Here is a 9,726-nt window from a genome sequence, read left to right as displayed (position 1 = left end):
TATGCTCAGTGTACAGGTTGAATAGGTATGGTGAAAGAATACAACCTTGTCGCACACCTTTCTTAATTTTAAAACAATCAGAGTTCCCATGTTCTGTTCAAAAAACTACCCCTTGGTCCAGGTACAGATTCCTCATGAGCACAATTAAATGTTCTGGAATATTCATAATTCACAATGTTGTCCATAGCTTGTCATGATCCACACAATCAAATGCCTTTGCATAGTCAATAAAGCACAGGTAAACATCTTTCTGATATTCTCTGCTTTCAGCCAAGATCCATCGGACATCAGGAATGATAGCCCTTGTTCCACGCCTTCTTCTAAATCTGGCTTGAACCTCTGGAAGTTCTCTGTCAATGTATGATTGTAGCCATTTCTTTAGCAAAATTTTACTCGCGAGGGATATCAAAGAGATTGTGGGATGATTTCCACATTCTGTTGGATCACCTCTCTTTGGAATGTGCACAAATATGGATCTCTTCCAGTCAGTTGGCCAGATAGTTGTCTTCCAAATTTCTTGGCAGAGATGAATGAGTGCCTCCTGTGCCGCCTCACTTTCTTGAAAGATTTCAATTTTTATTCCATCAATTCCTGGTGCCTTGTTCTTTGCCAATTCTTTCAATGCACTTTGAACTTCCTCCCTGAGTATCATTGGCTCTTGATCATATGCTACCTCTTGAAATGGTTGAACATTAACCATTTCCTTTTGGTACAGTGACTCTGTGTATTCCTTCCATCTTCTCTTGATGCTTTCTACATCATTCAATAATTTACCAAGAGAATCTTTCAATAACGAAAGTCGAGGCTTGAATTTTTTCTTCAGTTCCACCAGCTTGAGAAATGCTGAGCATCTTCTTCCTTTTTGGATTTCTGATTCCAGATCTTTGTACTTTTATTGTAATATTTGGCTTTATTTTCTCGAACTGAACTTTGAATATTTTCCGTTCATCTCTTGGACCTCCTCATTTCTTCCATTTCCTTTAGCATCTCTACGCTAAAGAGCAAAGTTCAGTGTCTCTTCTGACATCCATTTTGACCTTTTCCTTCTTTCTTGTCCTCTCAATGACTTTTTGCTTTCTTCATGTATGATGTTCTTGATGTCATCCCACAACTGTTCTGGTCTTTGGTCTTTTGTGTTTAATATATCAAGTCTGTTCTTCAGATGATCTCTAAATTGAGGTTAGATATAGTCAAGGTCATATTTTGGCTCTCGTGGACTTGTTTTCATTTGCTTCAGCTTCAGTTTGAATTTGCACATGAGTAATTGATGTTCTGTTCCCCAGTCTGCCCCTGGCCTTGTTTTCACTAATGATATGGAGCTTTTCCATCTTCTCTTTTCGCAGATGTAGTCAATTTGATTTCTCTGTATTCCATCTGGTGAGGTCCATGTGTATAAGCATCTCTTATGCTGTCTAAAGAAGGTATTTGAAATGAACAAATCATTGATTTTGCAGAATTCTATCATGTGTTCTCCAGCATCATTTCTATCACCAAGGCCATATTTTCCAGCTACTGATCCTTCCTCTTTGCTCCCAACCTTTGCTTTCCAATCACCAGTAATGATCAATACATCTTAATTGCCTGTTTGATCAATTTCAGATTTAAGAAGTTGGTAGAATTCTTCTATTTCATCCTCACTGGCTTTAGTGGTTGGTGAGCAAATTTGAATACTAGTGGTATTAACTGGTCTTCCCTGTAGGCACATGGATATTATCCTATCACAGACAGTGTTGTGCCTCATGACTGGTCTGGATATGTTCTTTTTGACGATGAATGCAACACCATTCCTCTTCAATTTGTCATTCCTGGCACAGTAAACCTTGTGTTCATCAGATTCAAAATGGCCAATACCAGTCCATTTCAGCTCACTAATGCCTAAGATATTGATGTTTATGGGTTCCATTTCATTTTTGACAACTTCCAATATTCCCAGATTCATACTTCGTACATTTCATGTTCCGATTTTCATTGGATGTTACAGCTGTTTCTTTTCATTTTGAGTTGTGCCCCATCAGCAAATGAAGCTCCTCTGGGCTTTTCTCCCACCAGCTTTATTCCATTCATTTTATCACAGTCAACTGTACTTTGAGGAGGCAGCTTTTTCCCAGTCGCATTTTGAATGCCTTCCAACCTGAGGGGCTCCTTTTCCGGCACTATATCTGACAGTGTTTCTCTGCTGTTTATAAAGTTTTCAGTGACTAAAGATTCAGAAGTAGTTCATCACTCTTTCTTCCTAGTCTGTCTTTGTCTGGGAGCTCATTTGAAACCTGTCCACCATGGGTGACCCTCCTGGTATTTAAAACACTGGTGGCATAGCTTTCAGAATCACATCAACTCATAATCCCCCACAGTACAACAAAGTGACAGATGAGTGTTGGCTGTTTGGTTTTAAGTGGAAACTGTCACTGTTAATTTCAAGGAGATCTGTGTACATTCGCAGTAGTACCCTCCAGGGTTCAGGGTGGGGTGTCCATTTGCTTAGGCATTACCTCTAGTCACCAGAATGGAGATGTGCAGAAAGCAAGAGACCAAGAACAGATACCAAAAAAAGAATGTCCACACCTGTATTTCCTTGGTTCTGTCAGGCGTTCATGGCTGTTCTGATCTTACCCCCACTTGGTCTTTCCCAAGATGGCAGCTTCAGGAATAGCTGAGCATCTTGAATTAGAAAGCAATGGATTTCTTGATTCTGCTACAAATTCCCCTAGCTGTAAGCCTTCCAATCTTCTAAATATTCCTTTATCTGTGGTTTAGAGTTCTAGCACCATCCTCTGAGCCTACTTGGCCTGATATTCTGTGTTGTTGGTTACAGAGCTCCTCACTGCAGGTGTACTTGATCTGCCATTCTGGTGAAATGTCCTTGTCTCCTTCCAGCATCTGTAGGCCCAGCTGTCTTCCCTGGATGTAGGAGCTTCACAGTGCAGAGTACCAAAGTCTAAGGATGCACTACATTCTTGGTTCTTCATTCTTGGTGGTAGTAGAACCCTATTGGTGGTGATAATTCAAAGTTTTGACACAAATTCAAAGATTTATGTCAATCCATCAAGTAAGTTTCAACTCCTTTATCTTAGAGCGATGTTTCTATTCTCTTACATATCTCTTCATACAGTATGATCCCAATCATGACTCTGGTAACGACACCAGTCCACTGACCACTTGCATCTGTAGTATACCAACATTGCCTAGTTCCTTATAAGTATGAAATACTATCAAATGGTCATCATTTTTTACCTCATGCACTAAGCCCTATGTTTCTTGACTTTATTAATAATATCTAAAATAATACTGATTTCAATTTTCAATATGACTTTCAAGATCAAAGTAGTAGAAATATTAGTGGACCATATTGGTAATGTGTACCCAGCCTTCAGTGACCTCTCCCGCCTTTGAACTTCCATACATTTTTTGCCTCGTCGTTTAACTCTTCTGGGTACAGAACACTTATTTCTAAGCATGTCTGTAATGCTTCAGGAAAATATGAGCAATTTGGTAATAATCTGGTACATTGTAAGCTTGGTACATTGTAAGTTTCTGGAAGACAGAAGCACATTTGATTTACCACCATACTCTTTCATCATTGAGGAAGATTTTTTCAATACCCTCTCTATTTCAGGCATTGTATTAAATGTTAACGATTCAATGACATGAAAATTTCCCTGGCTTTAATGAAGGCAAGGTACATTGGAACACCTGAGTGTATCTGGAAGAGCTGCAAATGTCTAAGTTACACCCAAGATCTATTAATTCAGAATCTGTGGTGAGTTTTCTGGAAATTATACCATATTAACTCTTGTGGGCTAGAGACTGTGTTTTGTTCTCCATTTAATAACTAGTCCTGAACACTGATACTGAGACAAAGCAGGCACTCAGTATCTATTTGCTAATTTCAACCATTCCATAAATATTTGAAAGTCTTCTTTGGGCCAGACATTGTTCTAGACACTTGTATCAGAAAATACAATAGACCAAGATTCTAATTTTCATGGCATTTACCTACAGAGAAATGGAGGGTAAACAATATAATAAGGAAATAGAAAATGCAATATGATGGTAGCTTATAATTCATGGGGAGTAGAGGCAAAACAGGCTAACAGAGAAAACAGAAAGTGGGGGTGGAAGGGAGGAGCCCAGCAGTATTAATTTAGGTGCAAAAGTAGGCTTCCTTGAGCAAGTGACATGTAAGTGTAGACTACAAAACAATGATTCATAATGTTCATAAAATTTGCATCGTCTCCTTCTAGTCACATTATGAACATCACCAGAATAGCATCAGGTATATTGCCACAAGAGGAGCCCATCAGGTTAGAAGGCACTCAAAATACGATGAAGAAGAGCTGTTCCCTCAAAGTGAATTCAGGATGATAACACAAATGTAGTAATGCTATTGAGACCTTAACCTGATGAGGCACAACACAAAATGAGGAGAAACAGCTATAACATCTATTATTATGTCATTAATAATCAGACATCCATTAATAATCAGAAAATAGGTTGTATGAATGCATGAATCTAGAAAAATGGAAGTTGTCAAAAATGACACAAAGCACATAAAGATCAATATCCTAGGCAGTAGTGACCTGAATTGTACAGGTATTGGATATTTTGAATCTGACAATCATATGGTTTATTAAGCCAGCAATGACAAATTGAAGAGTAATCAGGTTGCATTCATCATCAAAAAGAACACTTAAAGATCTGCATTGAAATACAATGCTGTCTGTGATAGGATAATATCCACATCCTATAAGAAACCAGTTAATATCACTACTCAAGTTTATGTACTAACAACTAAAGCTAATAGTGATGAATGAAACTGAAGAATTCTACTAACTTTTTCAGTTTGAAAATTATCAAACATACAATAAAAATGTACTGATAATTACTGATGATTGGAATGCAAAAGTTGGAAACAAAGAGGAAAGATTTGAAGTTGGAAAATATGGTCTTGGTGATAGAAATGATGCTGGAGATCACTTGATAGAATTTTGGAAGATCAGTGACTTGTTCATCACAAATATCTTTTTTGAATAACATTAAAGATGACTATACACATGTACATAACCAGATGGAATACACATAAATCAAATTGACTACATCTGTAGGAAGAGGCAGTGGAAAATCTCAAGATCATCAGCCAAAAGAAGCTCAGGGAAGACTGTGGAGCAGATCATCAATTGCTCATATGCAAGTTCAGACTGAAGGTGAAGAAAATTGAAACAGGTCCACGAGAGCCAAAATATGATCTTGAACATATTCTACCTGAATTTAGAGACCATCTCAAGAACAGATTTGATTCATTAAACACCAATGACTAAAGACTGGATGAACTGTGGGATGACATCAAGAATATCATACAGGAAAAAAGCAGAAGGTCATTAAGAAGACAAGAAAGAAAGAAAAGACCAAAATGAACATCATAATAAACTCTGAAACTTGCCCTCCAGTGTAAAGATTCTGAAGCAAATAGAAGAAATTATGAGGTACAAGAGTTTAACAGAAAATGTCAGAAGCAAATAGAAGAAATTATGAGGTACAAGAGTTTAACAGAAAATGTCAATGGGCAGCTAGAGAAGATAAAGCCAAGTATCATAGTGAAATGTTCAAGATCAGGATTAAGAAAGCAAAAACGAAGAACATGTTCAGCATTTCTCAAACTGAAGAACACACTCAAGCCACAACTTGAAACACTGAAGGATTCTAATGGCAAAACACTGAATGATACAGAAAGCAGCCAAAGAAGATGGAAGGAATATTTGGAGTCACTGTACCGAAAAGAAATGGTTAATATTCGACGATTTCAAGAGATAGCATTTGACTAAGAACCAAAGGTACTGAAGAATGAATCCAAGGTGCACTGAAGGCATTTGCAAAGAACAAAGCTCCCAGAATTTATGGGATACAAATTACAGTCTTTTAACAAACTGATGCAACCCTTTAGACACTAACTCATCAATGCCAAGAAATTTGGAAGAGATCTATACTTGTTCCCATTCCGAAGAGCGGTAACCCAATGGAATATGGAAGTCATCAAATTCATATTACATGCAAGTAAAATTTTGCTGAAGATAATTAGAAAACCATTGTAAGAGAACATCAGCAGGGTTAAAGCTGGATTTCAACAAGGACTTGGAACAAGGATATCATTGTTGAAGTCAGATGGATCATGGCTGAAAGCAGAGAATATCAAAAGGATGTCTATTCATGTTTTATTGATTATGCAAAAGCTTTCAACTATGAGAATCATGACAAGCTATAGATAACATTGTGAAGAATGGGTATTACAAAACACTTAATTGTGCTCATGAGGAATCTGTGCATATACCAAAAGGCAGGTGTTCGAAAAGAACAAAGGGATTCTGAATGTTTTAAATTCAGGAAATGTGTGTGTCAGTACTGCATTCTTTTGTAATACTTATTCTATCTGTATGCTGAGTAAATAATCCAAGAAGCTGGATTACATGAAGAACATGGCATCAGAATTGGAGGAAGACTCAGTAACAACCTGTGACATACAGATGATTCAACCTTGCTTGCTGAAAGTGAAGAGGATTTTAAATACTGATGAAGATAAGAGACCACAGCCTTCAATACAGATTACACCTCAAGGTAAACAAAACAAAAATATTTACCGCTGGACCAATACATAACTTCATGACAAATGGAGAAAAGACTGAATTTTCAAAGATTTCACTTTGTTTGGATCCATTATCAACACTCATTGAAGCCTAAGTCAAGAAATCAACCAATGTCTTGCATTATACAAATCTACTGTACAAGACTCTTTAAAGTGTTCAAGAGCAAAGATGTCAGTTTGAGCACTAAGGTGCACTGGACCCAAGTCATGGTATTCTCAATAGCCTCATTGTTGCTCTTGTTAAGTGCTGTCAAGTTGGTTGCAACCTATAGCGACCACGTATAGGGTTTCTGAGAAGCAGCTGGTGAGCTTGAACCATCGACCTTGTGGTTCAAACCAACTTTGCAGTCCAGTGCTTTAACCTACAGCACCACACCAAGATTCCTCATAGCCTCATAAGCATGTGAAATGTGGAAAATGAGTAAGAAAGATTGAAGAAGAATCGATGCATTTAAGTTATGCTGTTGGATCTAAATATTAAAATTACTATGGACTGCCAAAAGAATAAACAAATCTCTGTTGGAAGAAATAACACTAGAATACTCCTTAGATGCCAGGATGGCATCTCTCACACTTTGGACATGTTATCAGGAGGGACCAATCCCTGGAGAAAGACATCATGCTTGGTAATATGGAGGATCAGGGAAAAAGAGGAAAACCTCCATTGAGTTGAATTGGCACAGTGCCAACAGCAATGGACTCAAGCATAACAATTGTGAGGATGGCTCAAGAATAGGCAGTGTTTCCTCCTGCTGTACATAGGCTTGTTATGAGTGGGAACTGACTCTATGGCACCTAACAACAAGAAAAAGGAGATGATAAAGTAAGCCTAATAGTTTCTATAGGAAAATTTCACGGAGAAGGAACAGAAAGGTCAAAGAAAGTAAATCAGGCCTTTGCCTAGCCCATTTAAGGAATATAAAGTATCTTTGTTGCTGTTGTTTGTTAGGTGCTGTTGTGTCATTACAGCACATAGCTACTCTGTATAGAGTTTCCTAGGATCACTTAGTGGGCTTAAACTGCCCACGACCTTATGGTTTGAAGTTCAGTGCTAGTCCTACAGCGTCATAGCAGTACAAGTACCTTTGCAGGTAGGAGAAAATAGGAAAGGAATCCAGAAAGGGAAGGAAGGAGCAGCTCATGTGTAAGCTTGCAGGCGATTGTAAGAACTTTAAGTCAGTTAGAGGATGATTTAAGGATTGAATAAGATAATGGAAAATGCTAAATGAATTACTAAATAAAGGAATACAGAGGGTTCACAGTGGGAAGCCTACTGCTGTAGACATTGAAATATTATTTTAGTACTAGATATTAATTTTTTGCAATTAAAAAAATATGTTATCATCCTCAGTCTTGCCAATGCCTAGTGGAAATTAAATATGGTCCAGTAAGAGTAAAGCCTTTTTTTTTTTTTTTAAATAAATGTTTTATTGTGAATTGTGTGATAGTCTACATGGGAGAACATTAGTTTTACATTCATTCTATCATCTATCGTTTCACTGGCATAGTTACCATCCCGTTCATGCATCCTCACCCAACCAAAGGGTGTACCTTGTAAGCCTGCACCCCGCCCCCACCACCACAGTCCTCAGCCCCTTTCCATCTTGACATCATCTTCTCTGCCTCCATCTCAGGCCTCACTGCTTCTCTGGGTAGGATCCCGCTCTCCGCTCTTCTCCATTGATGGTCCTAGACTGAAAAGTTAATCACTCCCCTCCTTGTTACAAAATGTCCACCTTTAGATTTCCAACCCTCACAATCAGTCCTGATAACAATTATTCACCACTGCATCACAAGGTGCCAAATCATATACACTACAAGCCTGCACCCCAGTCATTAGCACACAGGCCCTATCCCTCTCTGGATCTAAAATCCCCAGCTGCTCCACCTCTCCCATCATCATCTCTGCCTCTGTCTCTGATATCACTACTTCTCTGGGTGGGGTCTTGCTCTTCGCTCTTATCCGTTGATGGTCCCAGGGACCTCTGCTCCTAGACTGAATAGTTAATCACTCCCCTTCTTGCTATAAAACATCTACCTTTACATTTCCAACCCTCACAATTAGTCCTGATAACAATTATTCACTACTGTATCGCAAGAGACCTATCTGCATTTCATCTCATCAGCCCTGCCTAGACAGATTGGATACTACTCACTGGAGATTCTACCTTCCTCCATGCCCTCTGCATCTAGGTTCCCTCTTGAAAGCTTGTAAGCCGGTCACTTCTTACATTTGTAGCCACCCCCAACCCCCATTTTGGGTAGCCAATGTCCAAGTTGTCCATCCCTATCTACTCTGTGTGTGGAGGGAGTGGGAATGATCCTTGCTCTAAGGATTTTTTTCCTCTTTTGAGCTACTGTATTCATAGGTGTAGGTCAAGTTCATCAAATTGTATCAGATTACTCTTTTCTTTTTTCCTCTTCTATCTTCTTCTGGTTGAGATCTGATCATCCCATCATTGAAGCCAGATCAAGTGGGTATTATCTGCACGTATGGGTGTTCTTGTGCATATGCCCTCTCTTCTTCTCAGTTGGACACTTCACTCTCCACTCTAGTCCTCTGTGGCTATGTCACTGACTCTGGGCCCAAGAGTCCCAGGTCTTGCCACACTGCTGGCCAACCAGGTCTCCACCTGAATTCACAGGAGTCTATCGAATGTTGTAGAGTTTAGCTTGCTGCTTCATTGCTGTTTTTCCCTCACTTACCCTCATCAGTGACCAACGTGGTCACCAGTCAGAGTGTGTATTCCCATTGAGTCTTAGTCTTGGAAGGGGGTTTGCACCCACGGGACTCGACCACTTGCCTTGATGTCTCCTGGGAAAGCAACTTGCTTGTTCTTGTAGCAGTAGTCAGCCTGCCTCTATTGTTTTTTGTTTTTTTGGTTTTTTTTTTAATTAAATGTTTTTATTTTGCATTGAGTGAAAGTTTACAGGGCACATCATCAGCTTCACATTCAAACATTCACACAGCTTGTTTCACCACATTGATTATTATCCCCGCCATATATCATCAGTTTACAGTGTCTCTCTCTATCCTCTTTAGCTTTTTTTTTTTTTTTTTTTGGATGGGGGGGACTTGGCTTATTGGAATT

The sequence above is a fragment of the Chrysochloris asiatica genome, unplaced genomic scaffold (assembly GCF_000296735.1).
Source record: "Chrysochloris asiatica unplaced genomic scaffold, ChrAsi1.0 scaffold00033, whole genome shotgun sequence".
In the NCBI taxonomy this organism is placed as follows: domain Eukaryota; kingdom Metazoa; phylum Chordata; class Mammalia; order Afrosoricida; family Chrysochloridae; genus Chrysochloris; species Chrysochloris asiatica.
The sequence above is the reverse complement of the archived record's forward strand: the minus strand, read 5'-3'. Positions refer to the sequence as shown.